General features: G+C 45.6%; 1 long non-coding RNA gene across 1 annotated transcript; it reads right to left on the bottom strand.

Annotated features, from left to right (window-relative positions):
- Window positions 1–355: 355 nt before the first annotated feature.
- On the bottom strand, window positions 356–22,547 carry LOC125347943. The gene is made up of 3 exons (XR_007210283.1): window positions 22,485–22,547; window positions 18,595–18,602; window positions 356–478 (listed from the first exon to the last, which is right to left on the bottom strand). It is a non-coding gene; the product is annotated as an uncharacterized LOC125347943 (long non-coding RNA).
- Between the last annotated feature and the right edge of the window lie 2,323 nt (window positions 22,548–24,870).

A 24,870-nucleotide genomic window follows, 5' to 3' on the forward strand; every position in this document is an offset into this window, starting at 1 on the left:
TTTCAAGAGCCAGACTAAAGCCATTTTGAAGTCAGGCCCCACTTTACCATGCGAACCTGAGATAAGCAGGCCCTGTGAGCAAACACAGGACAAGCTTATTAGGGCCCAGCCTGTCAAGAACTCTAACTGCCCCCAGAATGCCTCGAGCCCTGAGCCAATCAGATTTGTACCTGTGTCCTAATCTTGCTTGCTTGAACACCTGATGGCTGTAACTTTGTTTTTTGCCTTTATAAGCCCTGTGCAATCGCAGCTCGGGGCTTCCTCCTAACCTCCTGAATAAAGCCTTGCTTTTGCATTTCGGAACGTCTGAGTCTCAGTGGCCTTCTTGGTGGTCTTCTCACGACTTGGCATAACAGGTTATGGTCCTTGGGTGATGTCCTTGACTAGGCCCACAGTGGAATGCTCTGGCTGGGTTGAGGGGCTATTGTCCCTTGGGGACCAGAGATGGTGTCCTTGGCCTGGCCCAGATTGGAGCTGCCTGCTGACAGGCATGTGGTCAATGTTGTGCCAAGTCGTGAAACCACCACCAAGAAGACCACCGAGACTCAGACATTCCGAAATGCAAAAGCAAGGCAAGGCTTTATTTAAGCGAGCTGCAACTCGGGCCTCGTCCTACCCACTGACACAGCGGAGGTTAGGAGGGAGCCTCGAGCTGTGATTACACAGGGCTTATAAAGGCAAAGAACAAAGTAACAACAATCAGGTGTTCAAGCAAGCAAGATTAGGATACAGGTACAAATCTGATTGGCCCAGGGTTCGATTCTAAAATGGGGTTCACGTGGTAAAATGGGGCCTGACTTCAAAGTCTGGCACTTCATTTCCCCCTTTTTCTTTTTGGTACCTTGGGAGCCAATCATGGCTCCATTCTGTCCATTTCAATGGCTTGCATGTCTAGGGGATGATATAGAGATAAGGCATGGTCCAATAGGGCCCAAAGTAGTGGGCCTGTCACCATTTCTCACAAGTACAGTCTCTGTACCTCTGTTTTGCATGCCTCTAGTTTATCCTGCCTCATCTTCCCAAAAACAACTCTGGTCCCTCGGTTTTAAAGGGGGGCTGATGGGTGAAGATCATCCATCTTCTGTAACTTCTTCAGGCTGACTCAGGGGCGTTGACCTTACCTAGCCAGGAACATATAACCTTATCTACTTTACCAAGGGACTGCAGGATTACTGCAAACTGAAAATTAACTTTCAGCTATACAGACTTACCATTAGCTGTATAGTGTTTAGTATCCAAATATATGCAACAAAATAATACATAAACTTCTCAACTGTGCTCTAAGGGTCGGGTGGCTATACCCGTATTCCTGAGCAAGCCCAAAACTACCTAAAATAAGGGGATCACCTCCCTTTGGAGTGAGCTGCCAAAATAACATCAACACTAGCCAGGGTAGTAAGGAAAGAAGGCAAAAAGAAAATTATAACAATACCTGCCGAGCCAGCCAGCAGCGAACGGGAATCCTGACTGAGGGTGGCGAGGATTAAGGAAAAGGAAAAATACAAGACAAGAGAAAAAAGACAAGAGGCAAAGATGGGGTACGGGAGGTCTGCATCTCGAGATTGAAACTCAAGACTGCAGCAGCCGTTTATTCTCAACTCCCAGTTTATATGCAGTTTTGGAACCAGGAAATAGCATAGGGTTGTTAAAATTCCAGAACACAAAGAGGCTTAGAAGCTTGCAACATTTGATTACAGTAAACACAAGGTAACAAAGCAATTCTGGACAGAGGCTGTGGACAAATATCTTTGCCTTTAGCATATCCTGGCGATAACAGCACAGCCAGAGGTGATAATGAACCTAGCTGCAGGTTTGGCTCCCGAAATCTTGGCAACATCGGCACAGCCAGAGGTCAGGATGAGCTTAGCAGCTAGCTCGGCTCCCGACAACAATATTCAGTCTAACTTTCTTTTCTTGAGGCGAAGGCGAAGCAGCTGAGTTGGGTGCTTGGAGACCTCCCATGTTCCACCACGGTAGTCATCGTCCAGGGCAAAGGGGTCAGCTGGCCTGGTGTGGAAGCAATGAACCCAAGTGGTGATGCCGTCTAGGGTTCCTTCCACCGTGGTTCTAAGGATTTCAGTCCCCTGGTCTGAATAAATGGGGGGTAGGGACAGAAGCAGAATCATATAATGCCTTAAGTTGGGGTCACATTCTTGTGCACAAGTTGCAAATAATCGAATTTACACAAAAATTCAGCATCATCCAAATCAGCAAGCAATTCAGTCTGAAGGCTAGGGATAATGGGTGGGGGTTACCCGTACATCATCTCAAAAGGAGTAAAGCCAAGCTGATAGGGAGAATTTCTTACTCTAAGCAGAGCAAAAGGAAGGAGTGACACCCAGTCTGCACCAGTCTCTAAGGCCAGTTTAGTTAAGGTTTTTTTTAGAGTCCGATTCATTTTCTCTACCTGTCCTGAACTCTGGGGTCTATAAGCACAATGCAATTTCCAATCCGTCCCCAGTGCTGCAGCTATTCCCTGACTTACTTTTGAGACGAAAGCCTGTCCGTTGTCTGACCCAATGGTGGATGGGAAGCCATACGTGGGTAGGATTTCTTCCAGGATCTTCTTAGCCACTACATTCGCAGTCTCATGCTTTGTTGGATAGGCTTCAACCCATCCTGAAAAGGTGTCTACAAAAACTAGCAAATATTTGTAATTTCTGTGAAATCTACTTCCTAATACACACCTGGCCTATTCCCACAGAGGCGAGATCCTTTAGTAATCTGTTGATTGGGGGCATTGGCAAGCTGACAGGCCTTGCAATTTTTAACAATATCTTCTCTGATGACCTAAAAAAAATTACTTTTGCAGGCCTGTAACAGATCTAAATAAGGACACAATCTCAGGTCTACAAGCTTTCTTTCCTAAACAGATGTATCAGCTTAAAATTCTCACTGCCAGTCAGAGCTTTGAGTAAATGCGGGGGGGGGGGGGGGGTGTGGTGTGGTGTGGTGTGAGATTTTAATCTATCCTCTCATTTGACAACCTTCCCCTTACTAACCACTATCACAGATGACTGGCAAGTTCCTGCCCAGTAGACAGACATGGGCATTGGAAAGGCATGCTTATGAACTATTCTTCTAGGACTTCCGGCTTTGATTAACTTTTGAAAGGCCAAACAGGAGTGACTCTAGGATCTGACACCATCTCTGCCATCCAAGCAGTGGCTTACTGCCTCTGGATGCTCCATCACTGTTGTCCCAGGAGGAGTGACTTTCCACTGGACTTGGACTCAGGGCCTGAGCGCTGTCCTCCAGCTCTCCAGCTAAAGACTAGCACCCTACAACTTTGAGCTCCACACAACTCTGTTCCCAGCACTCTGCTGGCTGATTAGAGACAAGTCTCTCACAGGAACCTTTCTTTGCCCGGGCTGGCTTTGAACCGCAGATTCAGATCAGTGAGTCTTATAAGGGGCCACTTTACTCCAATTATAAGCAACAAGGTGGTCCACACAGAAGTAGTTTTTAAGCATGCTCTCTTACCTGGAACTTATTAAGGGTCAGTATTAGATCTCAACAAACTTGTAGGATTCACCTGTGCTTCTCTGTGGGCCTGCTGGAAACAGTTACAAAACCTACAAAGAAGCTGGAATGGCAATTAAACATTTTGGTAGCCATAATTCTCCTTTTCCCACTTTGCAATAATTACTTAGGACAATTTTACTTCCAAATTTCTTATCTAGAAATGTATTCTTGATTTCCAAAGCCTTTTTAACACTAACACAACACTTTAGCTTTTACCTGCATTGGAAAAACTGAAGCTCACAGGCATTCTGAAACCAGGTGCCGCCCTTTGCCTATGGGCTGCTTGTTTCAAAAGAGCCTCTTTTTTTTTTTTTCAGTCCCAGTTACTGCATGGCATGAAGACCTTTGAATTTTTCCTTAATGCAAGAATTACAATTAGAAATACTTATCCATTCAGCTTTCCAATATATTAGTGAGAAACATTGGCCCATTTTGCCATTTCTTCCTACATACATAGAGTTAATGAGAGTTTACTTCTATCCCCATTAGTTTAGTATATATATATATATATATATATATATATATATATATCCCTTTAATCCAAATTTCTGACACTTAGCTCTGATTTTTTTTTAATTTTAATTAAAGAACCCTGAGAAATCCTTTAAAGCATTTAGTAATGCCCAAACTTGATGACCCTTTGACTTTAAACAAACTTAGTTTTGCATCATACTGCAGTCTTGAACATGTTCACACTCACACATGCACACACACATACATTTTCAAAAGATCTTAAAGCGCGCAGAATAAGCATCGGCCGTACATTTTAAGACAAAAACCTTTAACAAATGATTTTAGCATTCTCCAGCCTCATTTTCCAGGGCTTGATAGTTTTAGTAAAACATTTTTTTTTTTTTTTTTGGCCAGTCCTGGGCCTTGGACTCAGGGCCTGAGCACTGTCCCTGGCTTCTTCCCGCTCAAGGCTAGCACTCTGCCACTTGAGCCACAGCGCCGCTTCTGGCCATTTTCTGTATATGTGGTGCTGGGGAATCGAACCTAGGGCCTCGTGTATCCGAGGCAGGCACTCTCGCCACTAGGCTATATCCTCAGCCCTTAGTAAAATATTTTAGCGCACCAATTTTCTGCTTAAGAAGGCTGGGTGGGGGTCCCCCTAGAGTTCTTTTTTGTGGACACTCTCACTGATTGACTGATTGTGGGCTGTCACCTGTACATCTTTCCAGTGAGCTAAAGTCAAGTCCAGGGGAGTGGAAGGAACGTTCCTCATCATCCGTTTGTCAGTCAGGCACAGCGCAATAAAGAAACACACAAAAATAATCACAGGCACAAAGACCAGACAACACTTACAGACAGACTTAGGGAGCCGCAGCTTACAGGTTTGACTGTGTCTCTCCTGCCCCCGTGAGGGGGCAGACCACACAGTCTCACTGTGTCTCTCCTGCCCCTGTGAGGGGGCAGACCACACAATCTTGAGGCTCTCTCTCTCCCGTTCCTGTGTAGGAGCGGACCAGACAACCCCCAATATAGAGTGGACTGGACAGGCGCCCGTTAGAAGGGCCTCCCGGTCCAGTCCTTCAGGTTCAGGGTGGTAGTGGGAGGGCTGTGGAGAGCTTGAGGTGGTCCCCAAGTCCTCCAGGACTGCCCATACGAGCGTGTCCACTCCGGCTGGTCCTTCACTACCTACAGGTTCAGATTCAAGCAGCTGGCCTAAACAGAAAACAAAACTACAAATCACACAGACACAGACACACAGAATGAATAGCCCTATTTTCTTACTTTCGGAGTCTGGGGTCTCGGGGGTCTCTGGGGCCATCCCAGACGAAACCCCAAATGTTGTGCCAAGTCGCGAAACCATCACCAAGAAGACCACCAAGACTCAGACATTCCGAAATGCAAAAGCAAGGCAAGGCTTTATTTAAGCGAGCTGCAACTCGGGCCTCGTCCTACCCACCGACACAGCGGAGGTTAGGAGGGAGCCTCAAGCTGTGATTACACAGGGCTTATAAAGGCAAAGAACAAAGTAACAACAATCAGGTGTTCAAGCAAGCAAGATTAGGATACAGGTACAAATCTGATTGGCTCAGGGTTCGATTCTAAAATGGGGTTCACGTGGTAAAATGGGGCCTGACTTCAAAGTCTGGCACTTCAGTCAAGCCTGTTGTCTTGCTTGACCTTGAGAATAAGGCAGGAATCAATCCTTCATATTCCGTCTTTAGATACATAGAAAGAATGAGCCTAGAAGGAAGAGCCAAGCAATCAGTCCTTCACATAGGGTCTTTTTTGGTCACATAAAAAAAGAATGGACCTGGAGGGACTGGGAAAGGGGTTGGCGGTTGTCTTTTCTAGCTACTTCCTGCTGACATGGGGCCTAGTTTTGGGTGTTGGTCTACCATCAGGTTGCATGTGGGTTAGGCCTCTTTCTCTGTTGAGGGAGAGGAGTTCCATGGGCATCTTTTCATCATTATGGGGTTGGTATCCTATATCCATAAACTCTGTCACCTTCCAGGAAGTGATAGTTTGGACCCATTCCTGGAGAAAATCAGAAAGACATTTGACAAGACAGGGTCCTACAGATATCACTAGTAAGATCATAGTAAGTGGGCCCAGGAGGGCAGGGGGGTAGCCATGGGCTCCAGGACTTCCAGGAATCCTCCCATGAAGAGGAGGAGGAGGAATGGGAAGCCTGGTACTGGGCTTTTTGTCTTCTAATAGCTGTTTATTATTTTTTTCTTACAGGCCTGTAGTATAAAAGCAGCATTCTTCCCCCAGGAAGGCACAGATTGCACCTCCACCCCCCTTTTCAGCTGTTATTGTTAGTATTTCCCCCACCTCAGGTCCTCAGCCCCTCCCACTAGCGCCCAGCTCTACCCAGCTGGAGAGTTATAATGGGCCACTCTCACTCACCATTCAGACCTACCTACTTCCCCTTTAGCTTTAGTCCCAGAGTTATATAAACCACTGAAGGGTTAAAGTGACTCTGTTTTGAGGTGTTAGTTTGTTGTTTACATTAAAATATAAATGACCCTGAGCATGCTTAAGTTTCAGGAACTGGTTTGTTTGTGCTAAAGCTGTTAAGCTGCAAATTCTTTAACAACCCTAAAGCCAGACTCCCTACAACACTTGTAAATTCCTAGAACAAAGCTATCTACAAGTTAAAGAAGCTACTCTGTGCTGTACTTGGCCTTGGGAAGAACTGCACAAAGTACAAGATAAAAGGACACTAGAAACAGAACCTGACAGTCAGGAAACTTCCTTGATTACCTTTGACTCCCCTAGGATGCCCCTAGCCCTGATCCAATCAGCCTTCCGTCCATACCCTAGTTCTGCCCAAACACCTGTTTGCTGTAAATTTCGTAGTTTTTGCCTTTATAAGCCCTGTAAAAGTCCAGCTCAGGGCTTCCTCCCCATCTCCGCTGCGTCGGTGTAAGGGACAAGGCCCAAGTTGCAGCTCGTCTGAATAAAGCCTTGGTTGGAACGTCTGGCTCTCGGTGGTCTTCTTGGTGGGTTTCTCTTGACTTGTGCATTACACCACCACTTGGATTGAGGTGCAGATGACATATTGCTCCCTCTCCCATGGGTGATATAGCCCTACTAATAAACCTCCTTATAAACCTTCTTTTCCTGTCCGTAAGTAGCTCGGCATGGTCTTCTGGGATGACTGGGACAGATTCTTTCACTAAGTGTTGTAGGTTCCAAACTCATGGAGGTATATTGGGTCTGGGCTTTTTTAAGATGGGAAAGGTATACCCATGGTGTGATGTCCTGTAGTTTTGCTGCAGTGAGAGTGAAAAGAATAATTTTATGAGAGCCCATCCATTTGGGATCTAGAAGGGAAGAAGGAGAATTAGTCAAGGAAGGGGGTTGGGAAATGGACACCAGGTCTCCTATCTGGAGTGGGAGAAGGGGGGGCATTTGGGAGGGGAGCACAAAGCCTGGAATCAGTGTATTTCCAGAGTTCAGAGGGGAGAAAGGAGAGGAGGTCATTAGACAGAGTGGGGGGAAGTAGTGATGAAGTGGAAGAAAACCCTGGGGGTGAAAGAGGCCTGCCATATATGAGTTCGAAGAGGCTTACTTGGCAGGGCTTATGGGGGAGTGCATGCATTCCCAGAAGTGCCAGAGATAGGACTTTCACCAAATCTTGTTTGAGCTCCAGGGTTAGCTTGGTTAAAGTTTCTTTGAAGTTTCTGTTAGCTCTCTCCAGCTTCCCTGAGGATTGAAATGATAAGGAATATGAAAATTCCTGGGGATTTGAAGGGTTGAGGTGAGTTGTTGGGTGATAGCAGAAATAAATTCAGGCCCATTGTCTGATTGTAGGGAGGAAGGTAGGTTGAAGCGGAGTAACAATTCAGTAAGGATTAATCTGGCTACAGTCGGGGCTCCTTTATTGGTGGTAGGAAATGCCTCAACCCACCCTGAAAAAGTGTCCACAAATACAAGAAAGTATTTGTGTTGCCGAATGGAAGGTAGATGAGTAAAGTCCACATGCCAGTCCATGGCAGGTAGTGTAATGCCCAAGTCGCGAGAAGACCACCAAGAAGACCACCGAGAGCCAGACGTTCCAAAATGCCGCAGCTCGGGCCTCGTCCCTTACACCGACACGTGGAGATAGGGAGGAAGCCCTGAGCTGGATTTTTACAGGGCTTATAAAGGCAAAAACTACGAAATTTAAAGCAACCAGGTGTTTGGGCAGATCCGGGCTAGGGTCATTCTAGGATGGTCAAAGGTTATCGAGGGAGTTTCCCAGCTGTCTGGGTTTTTACAAGCTGTCCTGCCAAATGGGGTGATTGGCAGTCTTTCCCGAGGCCAGGCACAGCACAGAGTGGAGCCTGACTTTAAGATAGCTTTGTTTTAGGAATTTACAAGCGTGGTGGGGAGTCTGACTTTAGGGTTGTTAAGGAATTTGCAGCTCAACAGCTTCAGCACAAACAAGCCAGTTCCTGGGTTATATGCATGCTCAGGGTCATTTATATATATATATATATATATATATATATATATTTTTTTTTTTTTTTTTTTTTTTTTTTTTTGGCCAGTCCTGGGCCTTGGACTCAGGGCCTGAGCACTGTCCCTGGCTTCTTCCCGCTCAAGGCTAGCACTCTGCCACTTGAGCCACAGCGCCGCTTCTGGCCGTTTTCTGTATATGTGGTGCTGGGGAATCGAACCTAGGGCCTCGTGTATCCGAGGCAGGCACTCTTGCCACTAGGCTATATCCCCAGCCCCTCATTTATATTTTAATGTAAACAACAAACTGACTAATACCTCAGAACACTTTAATTTAACCCTTCAGTAAGGAGCCCCTCATCTGATGTGTGGGGAGCTGGGGTGGGCAGAGGTTTGAGTTCAGGTTTGTTTTTTTGGCAAATATCACAGGAGGCAGAGAGTTCTTTTAGGTACTGTTTGTCTTGTGGAGTTAAAGAGTGGGTAGTTAGTAGGAAAGAAAGAAGAGCTTGTTTAGAGGGATGGAAGAGGCGGAGTAGATGAAGCAAGACCTCCTCTGCTAGGGGAAGTTTTGTAGAGGGAGGGGCTTCAAAGACAGGCAGCTCCGGGGAGGTCTAGTTCTGCTACTGAGCAGTGGCTGCTTCCTGGGCTAGTGAATCTGCAAAGTTGTGAAGGAGGAAAATGTAATCTTTCCCCTTTTGGTGTCCACAACAATGGATGATGGCTGCCTGCTCCAGGAGCAGTGCAGAATCCAGGAGGTCCCGGATAAGAGTGGCATTAATAATAGGGGATTCTTTTAGAGTTAAAAATCCTCTCTCCCTCCAAATTAGGATGTTGGAGTGAATGATGTTGTATATGCATATGAATCGGTATAGATGTTAACTTTCCAACTGGCAGCATGGTGGAAGGCAAGTGTTAGAGTAACTGGCTCCACCTGCTGTGAGGTGGTATGGGGGAAGTGGTTTGGGGGAAGAGGGTAAAGATTTCACCTCTATGTGTACAGGATGGCTGGGCTCCTCTGCGTTACCTTGAATAATGTCATACCCTGCCTTATAGGGGGAGCATCTAAGAGAGCTGCCATCAATAAACCAGTCAGGGGCCCCTGAGATAGGCAGGTCTGAGATGTGGAAGAATGGGTTTAGATAAAGACCTAGGGTTTGGGAGTAGGAATATAAGAGAGGTTCTGGTTCTTGGGCTGAGGTTGGCAAAAGGATAGCAGGGTTTAGAGGGGGAGTTTGTTCAAAGAATAGGGTAGGGTCAAGGAGAAAAGCATGAAGGGTCTGGATTCGTGAGGGAGGCAAGGAGAGAAAGGCTTTGTGGCTGAGGAGATCCTTCAGGGAGTGAGAGGTTAGAATGTGGAGCAGGCTATGGAAGGAAATTTTTGGGCCTCCAGGACTATGAGTGCCACAGCTGCTAGAACCTGGAGACAATGGGGCCACCACCACCCCTGTCACCATGTCCAGTTGTTTGGATAGGTAGCTAGGCGGCTAAAGGTGTCTCCTCCTTTTTGACAGAGAATAGCTAATGCCTGTCCTTTGTGTGTAAGAAAAGGAAAAAAGGTTTGTTAAGGTGGGGGAGGAAGAAGGTAGAAACCTTGCAGGAGAGAGCTTACGATGGCCAATAGGAGCTGAGAGAGCTCGTCGAGGGGGCCCCTTATGGTCAGAGTACAGAGGTTGGGCTATAAGAGAAAAGTTAGGGATCCAGATATGGAAGAAGTTAAAGAGGCTGAGGAAGGCCAGGAGGTCTGGCTTGGATTGAGGTTGGGGAAAGCTGAGGAGCTCCTGAAACCTATAGGGAGGTATAGCTCATCCCTTTTTGGAAATGGTTAGTCCCAAATATTGGCATATGTGGGCTGTGTCTTTGGAGGCCCTAAAACCCCAGGAAGCAGAGAGTTAAGGAGAGCAGAGTGATGTTTAGGTTGTTATGCTCAATTTCCGGACCCCCCACAAAGACCACCAGAGACCCACACCAATGCAAAAGCAAAAGGAGTCTTTATTGCAAGCTCGAGCTCAGACTCTAAGAGGCCCTGAGGCTAAGGCTTCCAGCTGTTTTATACACTCTTTGTGGAAGGCAGGGACTTAGCATACATCATAGCATCTCTTAACAAATCAACGCACACAGCAGGACAATTATAAAACAATTCTTTTTTTTTTTTTCTTTGTCCTGGGCCTTGGACTCAGGACCATCCCTGGCTTCTTTTTGCTCTAGGCTAGCACTCTGCCACCTGAGCCACAGTGCCCCTTCTGGCCGTTTTCCATATATGGCGCTGGGGAATTGAACTGAGAGCTTCATATGTAAGAGGCAAGCACTCTTGCCACTAGGCCATATTCCCGGTCCCTATAAAACAATTCTAAAGCATGTTTGGCGCATTTGGTGGTGGGAAGGAATCTGGAAAGGGTCATTGGTCAGATCAAGGGACCGATGCATTTAAAATTGATTGGTTAAGCCTTAAGGGTGTAGCAAGGGGAAAATTGATTGGTTAAGCCATAAGGGTGTAGCAAGGGGGATAGTACACAGCTACAGGGTTTTAGATACTGGAAACCACACCTGGGTGGGGGAGTTCTGGTAACTCTAAAACTTGGTTTTCTTCTCTGCTGGTCACTCTTATGAGTGTTTATGGTTTTTCTGAGAACTATCTGCCCCAGGGCATTTTATGGTCTGTCCTAGGTCCTTAGCTGCAAAACCAAGCTAGGAGCCATTTGGCTTTCTGATTCCCAGGATTGGGTGTTATGAGGAGAATGGGTAGGAGTTAGGAGAGAGGCTAAGAGAAAGCAGAGAAGAATAGGCTTTAGCCCTGGACAGGTAGTGGGAGAAAAGTGGTGGGGTCTTTGAGAGAGATAAGGACCGGTTGGTGGGGGGAGGCCACAGCACAGTGGGGGGGGGGGAGGTGTGGAAAATGTCCCAGATTAAAGGATTTACTTCAGGGAGGAGGGTGGGGAAGGCAGAGGATTGGGTTTGGGGAGGGAGCTCACCCAAGTCTGGTTTCATCTGGAGGAGGAAAATAGTGGTGGATTTTAGGGGAGGTATATATAGGGAATTTTTAAGTTTAGAAAGCAAGTTACTTTTTAATAAAGATAGGGGACAGTGAGGCATGATTTGAAAGGAATGGCTGAAAGTTAAGTTTCCAAACCTGCACAGAACGTTGGGGGTATGGAGGGGCTTAAAAGGGGTCCCTGTAACCCCTAAAATTTTTATATCTGAAGGGATGGAGGGACCTCTCCAAAAGGTTAGAAGCGATAGTGATGCCCCAGTGTCCAGAAGGAAAGAAACGTTCTATCCTGCCACCACACCTTTGATCCTAAATTCCACAGAGCCATGTCAACATTCACCTTGGGGCTGGGAACCCAGGCCCCTCTATTGTACCAGGCCATAGGATGAAGTGGGATGGAAGGTGTGGGGGTCAGGAAGTCCATCCAGGGTGGGGTGGGTGGCAGGACACTCCCATTGTGCCCCCATTGTGCACTGTTAGTGCAGGCCTTGATTGGAGGCCTCGAGTTAGGACACCCCTTAGCCCAATGTCCCATTTGATTTCATCTGAAACAGGGGCCAGGGGCCAACCAAGCTTCCTGGTAGCTGAGGCGGAAGACCTGGGCCTGCAGTCTTGGGTGTGGTGGACTGGGCTTTCTGAAAGGCAGCAGCTAGCAGTTGAAATTCAGCCTAGTGTTCCTTCCCCTCCTGCTCCTTTTCCGGTTCCTGTTCCTTCTTGGCATCTTCCTCCCTGCTATTAAAAACCTTAAATGCTAGGTCTAGAAGCTCATTCTGGGGGGGTAGAAGGCCCCTTCTCCAGGCGCTGTTACTGTTTCCCTATGTCACATGCGCACTGGCTCATAAAATAGAGGTGAAGGAGTACGGTGCCCTCTGTGGACTCAACATTACCATTAGTGTACTGAGTGATGGCTTCTGAGAGGTGATTAAGGAAGAGGGCAGGGTTTTCATGGGGGCTTTGGGTGACTGCCTTAAGCTTTTGATAATTAACTCTCCAGTGGGCTTTTTTAAAATTTATTTATTAATTGAACACAAATTTTTTGGACAGGGTGTTGTGCCAAAAGGGTACAGTTACATAGTAGGGCAGTGTGTACATTTCTTGTGATATCTTATGCCCTGTTTTTCTTTCCATTCTCTAGGTCAGGTAGACATATATACAATATACAATGTATCAAGAACATATACAGTAGCCACCTGGCCACGCCCAAGAAAATTCGCCTAGGGCTTTAAATGCAATGTCGATATTAGACAATATGTCAACAGTAGTCTTATATGAACGTACATACATAGATTTTGAGCTATTGTATTCCACTGAGAGGCCAATTTTTGACCTTTATGTGTTGAGTAATTGTTTGGTTTTAGATGCATACTGTTGGGTCGCTGCCCCAATCCTGTGGGAAATACTATTTGACAAGCAGTTTTTGGTTTCACAGACTTGGTCTCTACTGTCTCTCTGTCTCCTGTTGTTAACAATCATATATCAGGGAGATCATGCCCCTTTGCTTTCTGTCTTCTAGGCTTGTCTCGCTCAACATTATTTGTTCAAGTTCTGACCATTTCCCTGCAAATAACACTATTTCACCATTCCTAATCGCTATGTAGTATTCCATTGTGTATAGGTACCATATTTTTTGGATCCATTCGTCTGTGGAGGGGCATTTGGGTTGTTTCCATATTTTGGCTATTGTGAATTGTGCCGCGATAAACATGGAAGTACAAATGTCTTTTTGATATCTTGGGGCCTGCTGTTCAGGATAGATGCCTAGGAGTGAAATGGCTGGGTCATAGGGTAGTCTATATTGAGCTTTTTGAGAAACCTCCATATTGTTCTCCAAAGTGGTTGTACTAATTTGCACTCCCACCAACAATGGAGAAGGGTTCCTCTTTCCCCGCACCCCCTCTAGCATTTGTTGTTGCCTGAGTTCAGAGTATAGGCCATTCTAACTGGGGTAAGGTGGTATCTCAGGGTTGTTTTTATTTGCAATTCCTTTACTACCAGAGATGTTGAACATTTCCTCATATGTTTCTTTGCCATTTTTATCTCTTCTCTTGTGAAGTCTCTCTTTAGCTCCTTTGCCCATTTCCTAATTGGTTTACTGGGCTTGGAGGGGCTTAGTTTTTTGAGTTCTCTGTAGATGACAGATATCAGGCCTTTGCCTGCTGCTGTGCTGGTAAAGATCCTTTCCCATATCGTTGGCTGTCTTTCTGTTTTGGTGGCTATGTCCTTAGCTGTGCAGAAACTTTTTATTTTGCAGTAGTCCCATTTGTCGAGTCTCTCCCCTATTTGTTGTGCCCCTGGGACTCTATTCAGGAAGTTCCTTCCTGTGCCTATAAGTTCTAGCGTCTTTCCTACTCTGTCCTTCAGTAGTTTCAGGGTTTCAGGTCTGATATTGAGGTCCTTGATCCATTTTGAGTTGATCTTGGTGTATGGTGATAGACTTGGGTCTACTTTGAGTTTTCTGCATATGGCTGCCCAGTTCTCCCAGCACCAGTAATTGAAGAGGCTATGTTTATTCCATTGTATGTCTTTAGCTCCTTTGTCAAATATCGGCTGACTGTAAGAGTGTGGTTTTATTTCTGGATCTTCAATTCTAATCCATTAGTCTTCCGATCTGTTTTTATACCAACACTAGGCTGTTTTTGTTGTGATGGCCCTGTAGTAGAACTTTAAGTCTGGTATTGTGATACCTCCTGCACTGCTTTTTTTGCCTAGAATTGCTTTGGCTATTCTAGGTCTTTTGCTGTTCCATATGAATTTATGGATTGCTTTCTGTATTTCAGTGAAGAATGTGGCTGGGATTTTGATAGAGATTGCATTCAATTTGTATAACAATTTGGGCAATATGGCCACTATATTGATTCTGCCTACCCATGAGCATGGGAGGTCTTTCCATCTCTTTGTGTCTTCTTTGATTTCCTTTATTAGATTTTTATAGTTTTCATTAAAAAGGTCCGTCACGTCCTTGGTTAAGTTGATCCCTAGGTACTTTATTATTCTTTTTTTGGCTACTGTAAATGGAATTGTTTCCATAATTTCCTTTTCTGTTTGTATACTGCTGTTGTACAGAAAAGCTGCTGACTTTTGTGGATTGATTTTGTATCCTGCTACTTTGCCAAAATGGTTTATTAGGTGTAGGAGTTTGGGGACTGAGTTTTCTGGGTCCTTCAGATATAAGATCATGTCGTCTGCGAATAGGGATAACTTGATTTCTTCCTTGCCGATGTGGCTCCCTTTGATATCCTCCTCTTGCCTTATTGCTATGGCTAGGAATTCCAGCACTATGTTGAAAAGAAGTGGGGAGAGTGGGCATCCTTGTCTTGTTCCTGAATTTAGGGGGAATGATTTAAGTTTCTCTCCATTTAATATGATATTAGCAGTTGGTCTGTTGTATATGGCTTTTATTGTTTTGAGGAATGTTCCATCTATTCCTGTTCTCTCCAAAGCTTTTAATAAGTATGGATGTTCTATTTTGTCAAAGGCTTTTTGGGCATCGACTGAGATAACAATGTGATTCTTGGTTTTAGTTCTATTTATGTGGTGAATTACGTTGATTGATTTACGGATGTTGAACCATCCTTGTGACTGTGGGATGAAGCCTACTTGGTCATGATGTATAATTTTCTTGATCAGTTTCTGGATCCAGTTAGCTAATATTTTATTGAGGAGCTTTGCATCTGTGTTCATTAGTGATATTGGTCTGTAGTTCTCTTTTTTTGTTGGGTCTTTGCCTGGTTTGGGAATGAGTATGATATTAGCTTCATAGAATGAGTTTGGGATTTCTCCCTCTGTTTCTATTTTGTGGAAGAGTTTGAGGAGTATTGGTATTAGCTCCTCACTAAAGGTTTTGTAGAATTCGTTGATGAATCCATCTGGGTCTGGGCTTTTCCTTGTTGGGAGGTTATGGTTATCTCCTGTATTTCACGGTAAGTTATTGGTGTATTTAGTTGATTTATTTCTTCTTGGTTCAGTTTGGGCAGTTTATACTTCTCTAAGAATTGATCCATTTCTGTAAAATTATTGTTTTTTGCTGAGTAGAGGCTCTGGAAATAGCTCCTTATGATTGTTTGAATATCGTGTGTACTTGTAATTTTTCTGGTGGAGTCCCTGATTTTATGTATATGAGTCTCTTCTCTTTTTTTTTGTAAGTCTTGCGAGGGGTCTGTCAATTTTATTTATTTTCTCAAAGAACCAGCTTTTAGTCTTATTTATTTGTTGAATGGTCTTTCTATTTTCAATCAGATTTATCTCTTCTTTAATCTTTGTGATCTCTTTCCTCCTAGTTGATTTAGATTCGGTCATTTCTTGTTTCTCCAGTTGTTTTAGTTTCATCGTGAGGTTATTCACCTGCTCTGCTTCCATTCTTTTAATGTGAGTGCTGAGGGCAATGATCTTGTCCCTCAGTACTGCCTTAGCTATGTCCATAGGTTTCTCTGTGATGTATTTTCATTGTCATTGTGGCTTATGAATTCATTGATTTCATCTTTAATTTAGTCTGTGGCCCAATTGTTGGATAACAGTGTGGGGTTTAGCCCCCAAGAATGTGTATAGCCTCTGTGGTAACCGTTGTTATTGAGGGTTACCTTTAATCCACTGTGATCAGATATAATGCATGGGATGACGTCAATACTTTTGTATTTGCTGAGTTTCTTTGTGTGGGCTATGACATGGTCTATTTTGGAGTATGATCCATGGGCTGCTGAGGAGAAGGTGTATTGGGTCTCTGTAGGGTGGAAGATTCTGTATAGATCTGTCAGATCCATTTGGGATATGGTGTTACTTAGGTCCTCAGCTCCCTTGCTAATCCTCTGGGTGTTGGATCTGTCTCTTGGAGAGAGTGGGGTATTAAAGTCACCCACTATAATTGTGTTTGTGTCTATCTTGTGCTGTAATTCTGTGAGAATTTGCTTGACCTATGTAGGGCCTCTTTTGTTCGGTGAGTATACATTTATCACCATGATGTCTTGATTCTGCATTTTTCCTTGTATTAAAATGTAGTGCCCTGGGCTGGGGATATGGCCTAGTGGCAAGCGTGCTTGCCTCGTATACATGAGGCCCTGGGTTCGATTCCTCAGCACCACATTTACAGAAAATTGCCAGAAGTGGCGCTGTGGCTCAAGTGGCAGAGTGCTAGCCTTGAGCAAAAAGAAGCCAGGGCCAGTGCTCAGGCCCTGAGTTCACAGCCTAGGACTGGCCAAATAAATAAATAAATAAAATAAAATGTAGTGCCCTTCTTTGTCTTTTTGAGTTGATTTTAATGAAAAGTCCAGCTTGTCTGAGATCAGGATGGCTACACCTGCCGTTTTGGTAGGTGCATTTGCTTGGAAGATCTTGCTCCATCCTTTCATTCGGAGCCTGTTTTTGTCCCTTGCTGTAAGGTGTGTCTCTTGTAGACAGCAAATGGCAACTTTTTGTTTGTGAATCCATTCTGCCACTCTGCTCCTCTTTATCGGAGAGTTTAAACCATTTATATTCAAAGAGATCAAGGATAAGAGTGTTTTCTCTCCTTCCATTTTCTTGTTGGGCTGTTTTTCCTCTTTTGTTTTTTAGCTTGTCTTAGTGAGCTGTTCTTTCTGTTGGGCTTTGGCTATTGTAGTTTCTTTCTGTTTCTGTTTGTGTCTCCTGTACGATTTCTGTTCGGTGGGTTTCCCCTTTTAGAATTCGCTGTAGGGCTGGTTTTTTATTCACATATTCCTTTAGATCCTCTTTGGTATGGAAAGATCTGGTTTTCCCTTTGAATGTGAACTCCGTTTTCGCTGGATATTTGATCTGAGGTTGCATATTGTTAGCCTATAGTACTTGGATGGAGTTCTTCCACTCACTTCGCTCTTGGTAGGTTTGTGTGGAGAGGTCTGCTGTTATTCGAATCCTCTTTCCATTGTAGAAAATTTCTTTCTTTGCTTTGGCTGAATTCAGAATTTGCTCTTTATTCTTGAGATCTGAAGTCTTGATTATTATGTGCCTTGGGGTGACTTTTCTGGGGTCTGGCCTGCCAGGTGTCCTATAGGCTTCGGTTACCTTGATGGGGTCCCTTGTGAGATTGGGGAAGTTTTCTGCAATAACTTTATTGAAAATATGATGAAGCCCTCTGTCTGGTATTCAGCAGCTTCTTCTATTCCAATTATGCGCAGATTATATCTCTTGTCGTTGTCCATTAGTTCCTGGATTAGTCTTCCCTGAAGCTTCACTGTTTCTTGGAATGTGGTAATTTTCTGGTTGTTGTCGGCTGCTTCATCATCCAAGCGAGGGATTCTGGTTTCCATATGGTCAATTATTTGTGCTGTGGATTCAATTGCGGAGTTTATGGATGTCAGAGAGCTATTTATGGTTGTCAGATCAACTCTGATCGTGGAAATTTCTTCCTTTAAAGAGTTGTATTTTAAATCTATTTTTTCATGCATTTCACTTCTCAGGATGTTAAGGTCTTCTTTAAAAGAAGCTTGCATTGTATCCATTTTTGCTTCTATTTCTTTCTGGCTTCCTGGATGTCCTTCAAGACTTCCCTTCTAAACTACTGGAATTGTTTTCTGATTTCGATTCTGACGATTTCCCTTATTTCTGTTAACATGGCCTCATTTGCTTTTTTATTCTCCATCTTCTCTTCAGTCGTGCTGCTTTTTGGAGCTGGCGAGTTGGCTTGCTCTTTGATGAACTGTGGTGTGTTTTTTTGTGATTTGCGCATCTGGGGATCTGTGGGTGGCTACTCTGGTTTGGTTTTGTGTTGTTTCCCACTGGTCCGATGGTGGGAGCCTTGTGTCCTGTTGTCCTGGCTCTGGGTTTGGGTTTGGCTTTGAACCTTGCTTCCCAATGGGTGAGCGTGACCTCAGTTGTTGCTGAGGTGGTCACTCTCCCTGCTCTTGGGGGCCGGTAGGGTCTGTGTCTTTCTCTGCGGGACAGTGTCCTGCCGCTGTGCTGTGCTGACCCTCGCGTGCCCCTGTTGGGGGTTTGCTGGTCGCTGATTCAGCATGGCGTGGAGGCTTATCTGTTCTTTGCTTCTTTTTTCCACTGTGTATCTTGGTCAGAGGAGTTCACCTCTCAGGCAGTTCGCCTTCCTGTGTGGACCGCTCCAGGGCGGGTGTTGTTGAGGGGCGGCCAACCCACTTGTGCGGAATGTGCCAAACTGAGTGGGTACGGGCCGATGGACAGCTCTGCCCTCCTGCGTAGGCGCGCCTACCAGAGCAGGCTCTCACCAGAGGCCCTGCCCACCTGTGCGCTGCCGCTGCGGCCCCGTCCACCTGAGCAGGGTACGCCTACCAGAGTGAGCCCTGGGTTGTTGGGTTGTGCGTGTACCCTCCCGCAAGTCTGCTGTGGGGGCCGGTATGTGTGGGGCCCAGTGGGATCAACTGTCCGTGCGTGGGTTAGCGCCCTCAGACTGCACCTCCGCTGCGAGAGGGGCGCGTGATCAGGTCCAGGTGTCCCTGCTGTGCTGGTATTGCCCACCAATGCCTGTGATTTTAGTTGTAAAAGTCCTCAAGGTCCAGGCGCCTCGGGTGGGAGTTGCACTGCTGGCCATCCCCCGGCCCCGGTCCTGGATTGTGTGTGTCCCGCGACGCCGTTGGTCCTTCGGGTGTGGTGAAAGGTCGTGGTGGTGTCCCTGGCTCTCTCTGTCTGCACCACTGGTTTCCCCAGCCGCTTATGTCTGTCCGTTCCCGGTGTGGGCCCGAACTTCCCATCGCCGCCGTGGCCATATATCTTGGTCCTCACTCTCCCTAGTGTCTGTGGAGTCCTGCTGTCTGGACTCTGTGCTCCCAGCAGTTGGTCTGCCGATCGCAGGGTCCCCTTTCCTAGCCTGGCCCTTTTTGGGCCAGGGTCGGCTGGTGGGGGGAGGGTGCCCCTTAGAGTCTCCGGCTCCGTGTAGGTTTTCGGCTCTTCTTTTTTACTCCTTTTTGTTTTCCTGCATTTCTCCACTGCTTCTGGCTGCTGGTTTTGCTGGATTCTTGATGGGGTGTTGGGTGCTGGAGTTCCCAGCTCGCTATTCAGTTGGAGGGAGTCAGGGTACCTCCCTACTATGGCGGAGCCATCTTCCTCTCCTTCAAGTGGGCGTTTTGATGCATGCCCTCTATCAGGCAGGTAACCATGAATTCGAGGCACTTGGGGCCACTGGCATTGTTCTGGTAATTCCAGTGGGGGTCAGTCCCTAGGACAGCCTCTGTTCCTGGCAGGGAGTGCACATTTTCCTCATTTAGCCTATCCATGTGAGCTATGGCTGACTTTAAAATGTGCTCTTTTTCGTCTGGGTTAAAAATGTGCTGAATATCATGCCAGGTGAGAGAGTACAATTGGGCAATCCTGGTAAACTGTTTTTTATAATGGAGAGGATTGCTTGAAAATGACCCCAATCTTTGTTCAATAGAATCCATCTCATTTAGGGTGAAAGGAACATGGACTCAGATGGGTCCATCCTGCCTTGCTACTTCCCAAAGGGGAAACATATGAGCCATTTTAGAGTGAGTAACAGGCAGTGATGGGGTGGGGAATGGCAGAGTAGGATAGACTGGGTCAACAGGAGGAGCTGGAGTAGGAACCAGAGGAGGAGGCAGCTGTAAGGTAGAGTTTGAGGGCTCTCTGGAGGCTGGTGGGCCCCAGGAGCAAAGGCAGGAGGATTGGGAAGGGAAGCAGGGGGGGATATGGAGGGGGTTCGTCAGCTGGGTCAAAGTCTAGAAGGCTAGGTGAAGATAGAGGCGATTTGGGTGGTGTTTCAGAGTTTGAGGAGGGCGAGAGGCAAAGGAGAATTTGTGAGGCAAGACAGCTTGAGCAGAATTCTGGTTTTAAGTGTAAAATAATAAAAGCTTGGGGGCTGGGGATATAGCCTAGTGGCAAGAGTGCCTGCCTCGGATACACGAGGCCCTAGGTTCAATTCCCCAGCACCACATACACAGAAAACGGCCAGAAGCGGCGCTGTGGCTCAAGTGGCAGAGTGCTAGCCTTGAGCGGGAAGAAGCCAGGGACAGTGCTCAGGCCCTGAGTCCAAGGCCCAGGACTGGCCAAAAAAAAAAAAAAAATGATAAAAGCTTGGGCATAAAGGGCCTTGTACTCCCTGCTGTTTCACAGTAGAAAGTTGTTTAGAGCAGTGAGAATTGTGAAAAACAAGGAAGAGTGTAGCAGCCCTATGCCCCAGCTCCCAGAAACAATAGGGCTTATAAACATTCACTGTCATTAGAGTTTACTCTTAGCTTCTGTAACTCTATTTTGGTGATTCCATGCTAGAGAGCTGCACTCCCACCCGTGAGACTAGTTCCTTGTAGAATGACACTTAAAAATATATGTAGCCCTTGTTCTTCTCTGTATCTAGGTAGCAACCATAGTAACGATTGTAAAAATGATCATAGTAATAGATTATAGAAATAATCATAGCAGTAGTTACAGAAATGCCATAGCAACTGTCAGGTTGGTTCACTTAAGATTGAGTATTGGGTTGTTTTATTCCACTCATGCTTGCTTAGTTGATATTAGAGGAACATGGTAACAATTGTTACCCCCTGCGTCTATGCTACATGACCCCCCTGCTGTAGAATCCATAGCTTCTCCCTTTAAAAACCCAACCCTGAGGGCTGGGGATATAGCCTAGTGGCAAGAGTGCCTGCCTCGGATACACGAGGCCCTAGGTTCGATTCCCCAGCACCACATATACAGAAAACGGCCAGAAGCGGCGCTGTGGCTCAAGTGGCAGAGTGCTAGCCTTGAGCGGGAAGAAGCCAGGGACAGTGCTCAGGCCCTGAGTCCAAGGCCCAGGACTGGCAAAAAAAAAAAAAAAAAAAAACCCAACCCTGAGGCAGCTCATTGCTGTTCTTTACCATCCCGATGGTGGAGAGCAGACAGTATGCACAGCTAAATAAAGACTCAGCCCGATTGACTGAGTGCTGGTGACTTTCTTGTCGTGGGTGCAAGTCCTGGGTGGCCAGGATGCTGCAAGAATATTAGGATCAAAGGTTCTGAATTCAGGCCAATAGTGACCATCATCTAAAGGATAGTGAGGTCAGATCTCGGTAGACAAACAAATCAACTCTTTTGACTGCAAATCAATCAGTCAGCCCAAGAGTCTTAAAGTTAGACTGCAGGAACACCAATGGGGAGTCTCTGGGAGACAATTTGGAAAACTTGGTAGGACTATGGAGCCTGTCCCGCCGCTTTTAGGCATCCCCGAAGCTTTGGGAAGGTGAACGGAAGGATGGATCCCAATAATTAGGAGAGGGCGTCCCCAAAGGTGCTAATTAAAGGGTGTCAGAAGGTCAGGAATGGATGAAACTCCTGGAGTCTCTGGGGACCCTGCAGACAGGAAGGTGGGGGACTCCTGGAGTCCTCAGGTCTGTGATGGGGTGCCTCCACCACAGACCTAGCTGTTTATCTCATCCTGAAGGCTTTTAGGTGGTGGTGGGTAGAGTGGGTCAAATGGCAAAGAGCCTCCTGCCTGGAGATCAGAGTCCAGAGACAGGTGAGGGAGAGAAAACAGGGGAGATGAGGCCTTTTCTGGGTTTATGCAGGGGGCCAATAATACCTCAAGCCATACTGGGTGGCAGTCCACAAGGCATGCACTGCTTACAGAGGCAAAGGCCACGATGTCGGTTCGGGCAGCTGTTTAGCCCAAAGTAAGCTCAGCGTGCTCTGCACTCCCAATGGAGAAAGGTCTCGGAAACAGGAGGAAAAAGGCTTAATGAGAGGCAGCCAGGAGGCGAATGGAGGGACCCAGTCACTCCAGGCACTTTTCCTTTCCCAGGTTTCAGTACCATATGTTAGGAAAATGGAGAACGGAAAAGAAATAGGCCAGACTCCATCCTCAACAGGCGAGGGCTGTTTATTGAGGAACAGCAAGGGGCACAGACCTTCCCACTGGTTTGGAGGTTATGCTTGGGGACTGGGTTTGGGGGTGGGCTTATATAGGGCTTAATAAGGAAATAGAAAACAGAAAATGGCTTATGGTCCTTGGGTGATGTCCTTGACCAGGCTCACAGTGGAATGCTATGGCTGGGTTGAGGGGCTATTGAATACCCTTGGGACCAAGGGTGGTGTCCTTGGGGCTATTGTCCCTTGGGGAGCAAAGGTGGTGTCCTTGGCCTGGCCCAGATTGGAGCTGCCTGCTGACAGGCATGTGGTCAAGCCTGTTGTCTTGCTTGACCTTGGGAATGAGGCAGGAATCAATTCTTCAAGTGCACACACACACACACACACACACACACACACACACTAAAATTAAATAAAAGCTAGAAGTTCAGAAAGTTTTGGTACTGAGGTGAATCCCAAGGGCTTGTGCAAGCTAAGACAACCAATTTACCTTCTGAGCCCCACCTCCATCCTGAAACTCTTTTTGGTTTTGAGTGGTATTGGGATTTGAAATCAGGGCCTTGTGCTTGCTGGACAAGTACTCTACTACTTGAACTATGCCCTCTAACATTTTAATGGTACCTCCTCTAGTTGTTTAAGCCACACCTCTAGGGTTTTTTTTTGTTTGTTGTTGTTGTTTTTTAAATAATTACTTATTTATTGTCAAAGTGATGTACAGAGGGGTTACAATTTCATATGTAAGGCAGTGGGTACAATTTGTTACGTCCTCCCTCATTTCCCCCTCCCCCCTTCCTCTTCCCCTCTTTCCCCATGAGTTGTTCAGTTGGTTTACAACAAATGGTGTTTTGTAAGTATTGCTTTTGGAGTCGTTTGTCTTTTTATCCTTTTAGACTTAAAATCTTTAAGAGAACTTAGCAAGTATTTTATTTATTTTTTGTAATTTATTTATTAATTAAACAAATTTTTTGACAAGGTGTTATGCAAAAAGGGTACAGTTACATAGTAGGGCAGTATGTACATTTCTTGTGATATCTTGCTCCCTGTTTTTCTTTCCCTTCCCTAGGTCAGGTAGACATATATACAATACCCAATGTACCAAGAACATATACAGTGGGCTGGGGATATAGCCTAGTGGCAAGAGTGCCTGCCTCGGATACACGAGGCCCTAGGTTCGATTCCCCAGCACCACATATACAGAAAATGGCCAGAAGCAGCGCTGTGGCTCAAGTGGCAGAGTGCTAGCCTTGAGCGGGAAGAAGCCAGGGACACTGCTCAGGGCCTGAGTTCAAGGCCCAGGACTCGCCAAAAAAAAAAAAAAAAAAAAAAAAAAAAAAAAAAAAAAAGAACATATACAGTAGCCACGTAGCCTACGCCAAAGAAAATTCACCTAGGGCTTTAAATGTAATGTCAACATTAGACAATATGTCAACAGTAGTCTTATATGAATGTACATACATAGATTTTGAGCTATTGTATTCCACTGAGAGGTCAATTTTTGACCTTTATGTGTTGAGTAATTGTTTGGTTTTAGATGCATACTGTTGGGTCGCTGCCCCAATCCTGTGGGAAATACTATTTGACAAGCAGTTTTTGGTTTCACAGACTTGGTCTCTACTGTCTCTCTGTCTCCTGTTGCTAACAATCATATATCAGGATGATCATGCCCCTTTGCTTTCTGTCTTCTAGGCTTGTCTCGCTCAACATTATTTGTTCAAGTTCTGACCATTTCCCTGCAAATAACACTATTTCACCATTCCTAATCGCTATGTAGTATTCCATTGTGTATAGGTACCATATTTTTTGGATCCATTCGTCTGTGGAGGGGCATTTGGGTTGTTTCCATATTTTGGCTATTGTGAATTGTGCTCCGATAAACATGGAAGTACAAATGTCTTTTTGATATCTTGGGGCCTGCTGTTCAGGATAGATGCCTAGGAGTGAAATGGCTGGGTCATAGGGTAGTCTATATTGAGCTTTTTGAGAAACCTCCATATTGTTCTCCAAAGTGGTTGTACTAATTTGCACTCCCACCAACAATGGAGAAGGGTTCCTCTTTCCCCGCACCCCCTCTAGCATTTGTTGTTGCCTGAGTTCAGAGTATAGGCCATTCTAACTGGAGTGAGGTGGTATCTCAGGGTTGTTTTTATTTGCAATTCCTTTACTACCAGGGATGTTGAACATTTCCTCATATGTTTCTTTGCCATTTTTATCTCTTCTCTTGTGAAGTCTCTCTTTAGCTCCTTTGCCCATTTCCTAATTGGTTTACTGGGCTTGGAGGGGCTTAGTTTTTTGAGTTCTCTGTAGATGACAGATATTAGGCCTTTGTCTGTTGATGTGCTGGTAAAGATCCTTTCCCATATGGTTGGCTGTCTTTCTAGTTTGGTGGCTATGTCCTTAGCTGTGCAGAAACTTTTTAATTTGTAGTAGTCCCATTTGTCGAGTCTTTCCCCTATTTGTTGTGCCCCTGGGACTCTATTCAGGAAGTTTCTTCCTGTGCCTATAAGTTCTAGTGTCTTTCCTACTCTGTCCTTCAGTAGTTTCAAGGATTCAGGTTTGATATTGAGGTCTTTGATCCATTTTGAGTTGATCTTGGTGCATGGTGATAGGCTTGGGTCTACTTTGAGTTTTCTGCATATGGCTGCCCAGTTCTCCCAGCACCAGTAAATGAAGAGGCTATGTTTATTCCA

This window comes from Perognathus longimembris, chromosome 3 (genome assembly GCF_023159225.1).
Source record: "Perognathus longimembris pacificus isolate PPM17 chromosome 3, ASM2315922v1, whole genome shotgun sequence".
Classification (NCBI taxonomy): Eukaryota; Metazoa; Chordata; class Mammalia; order Rodentia; family Heteromyidae; genus Perognathus; species Perognathus longimembris.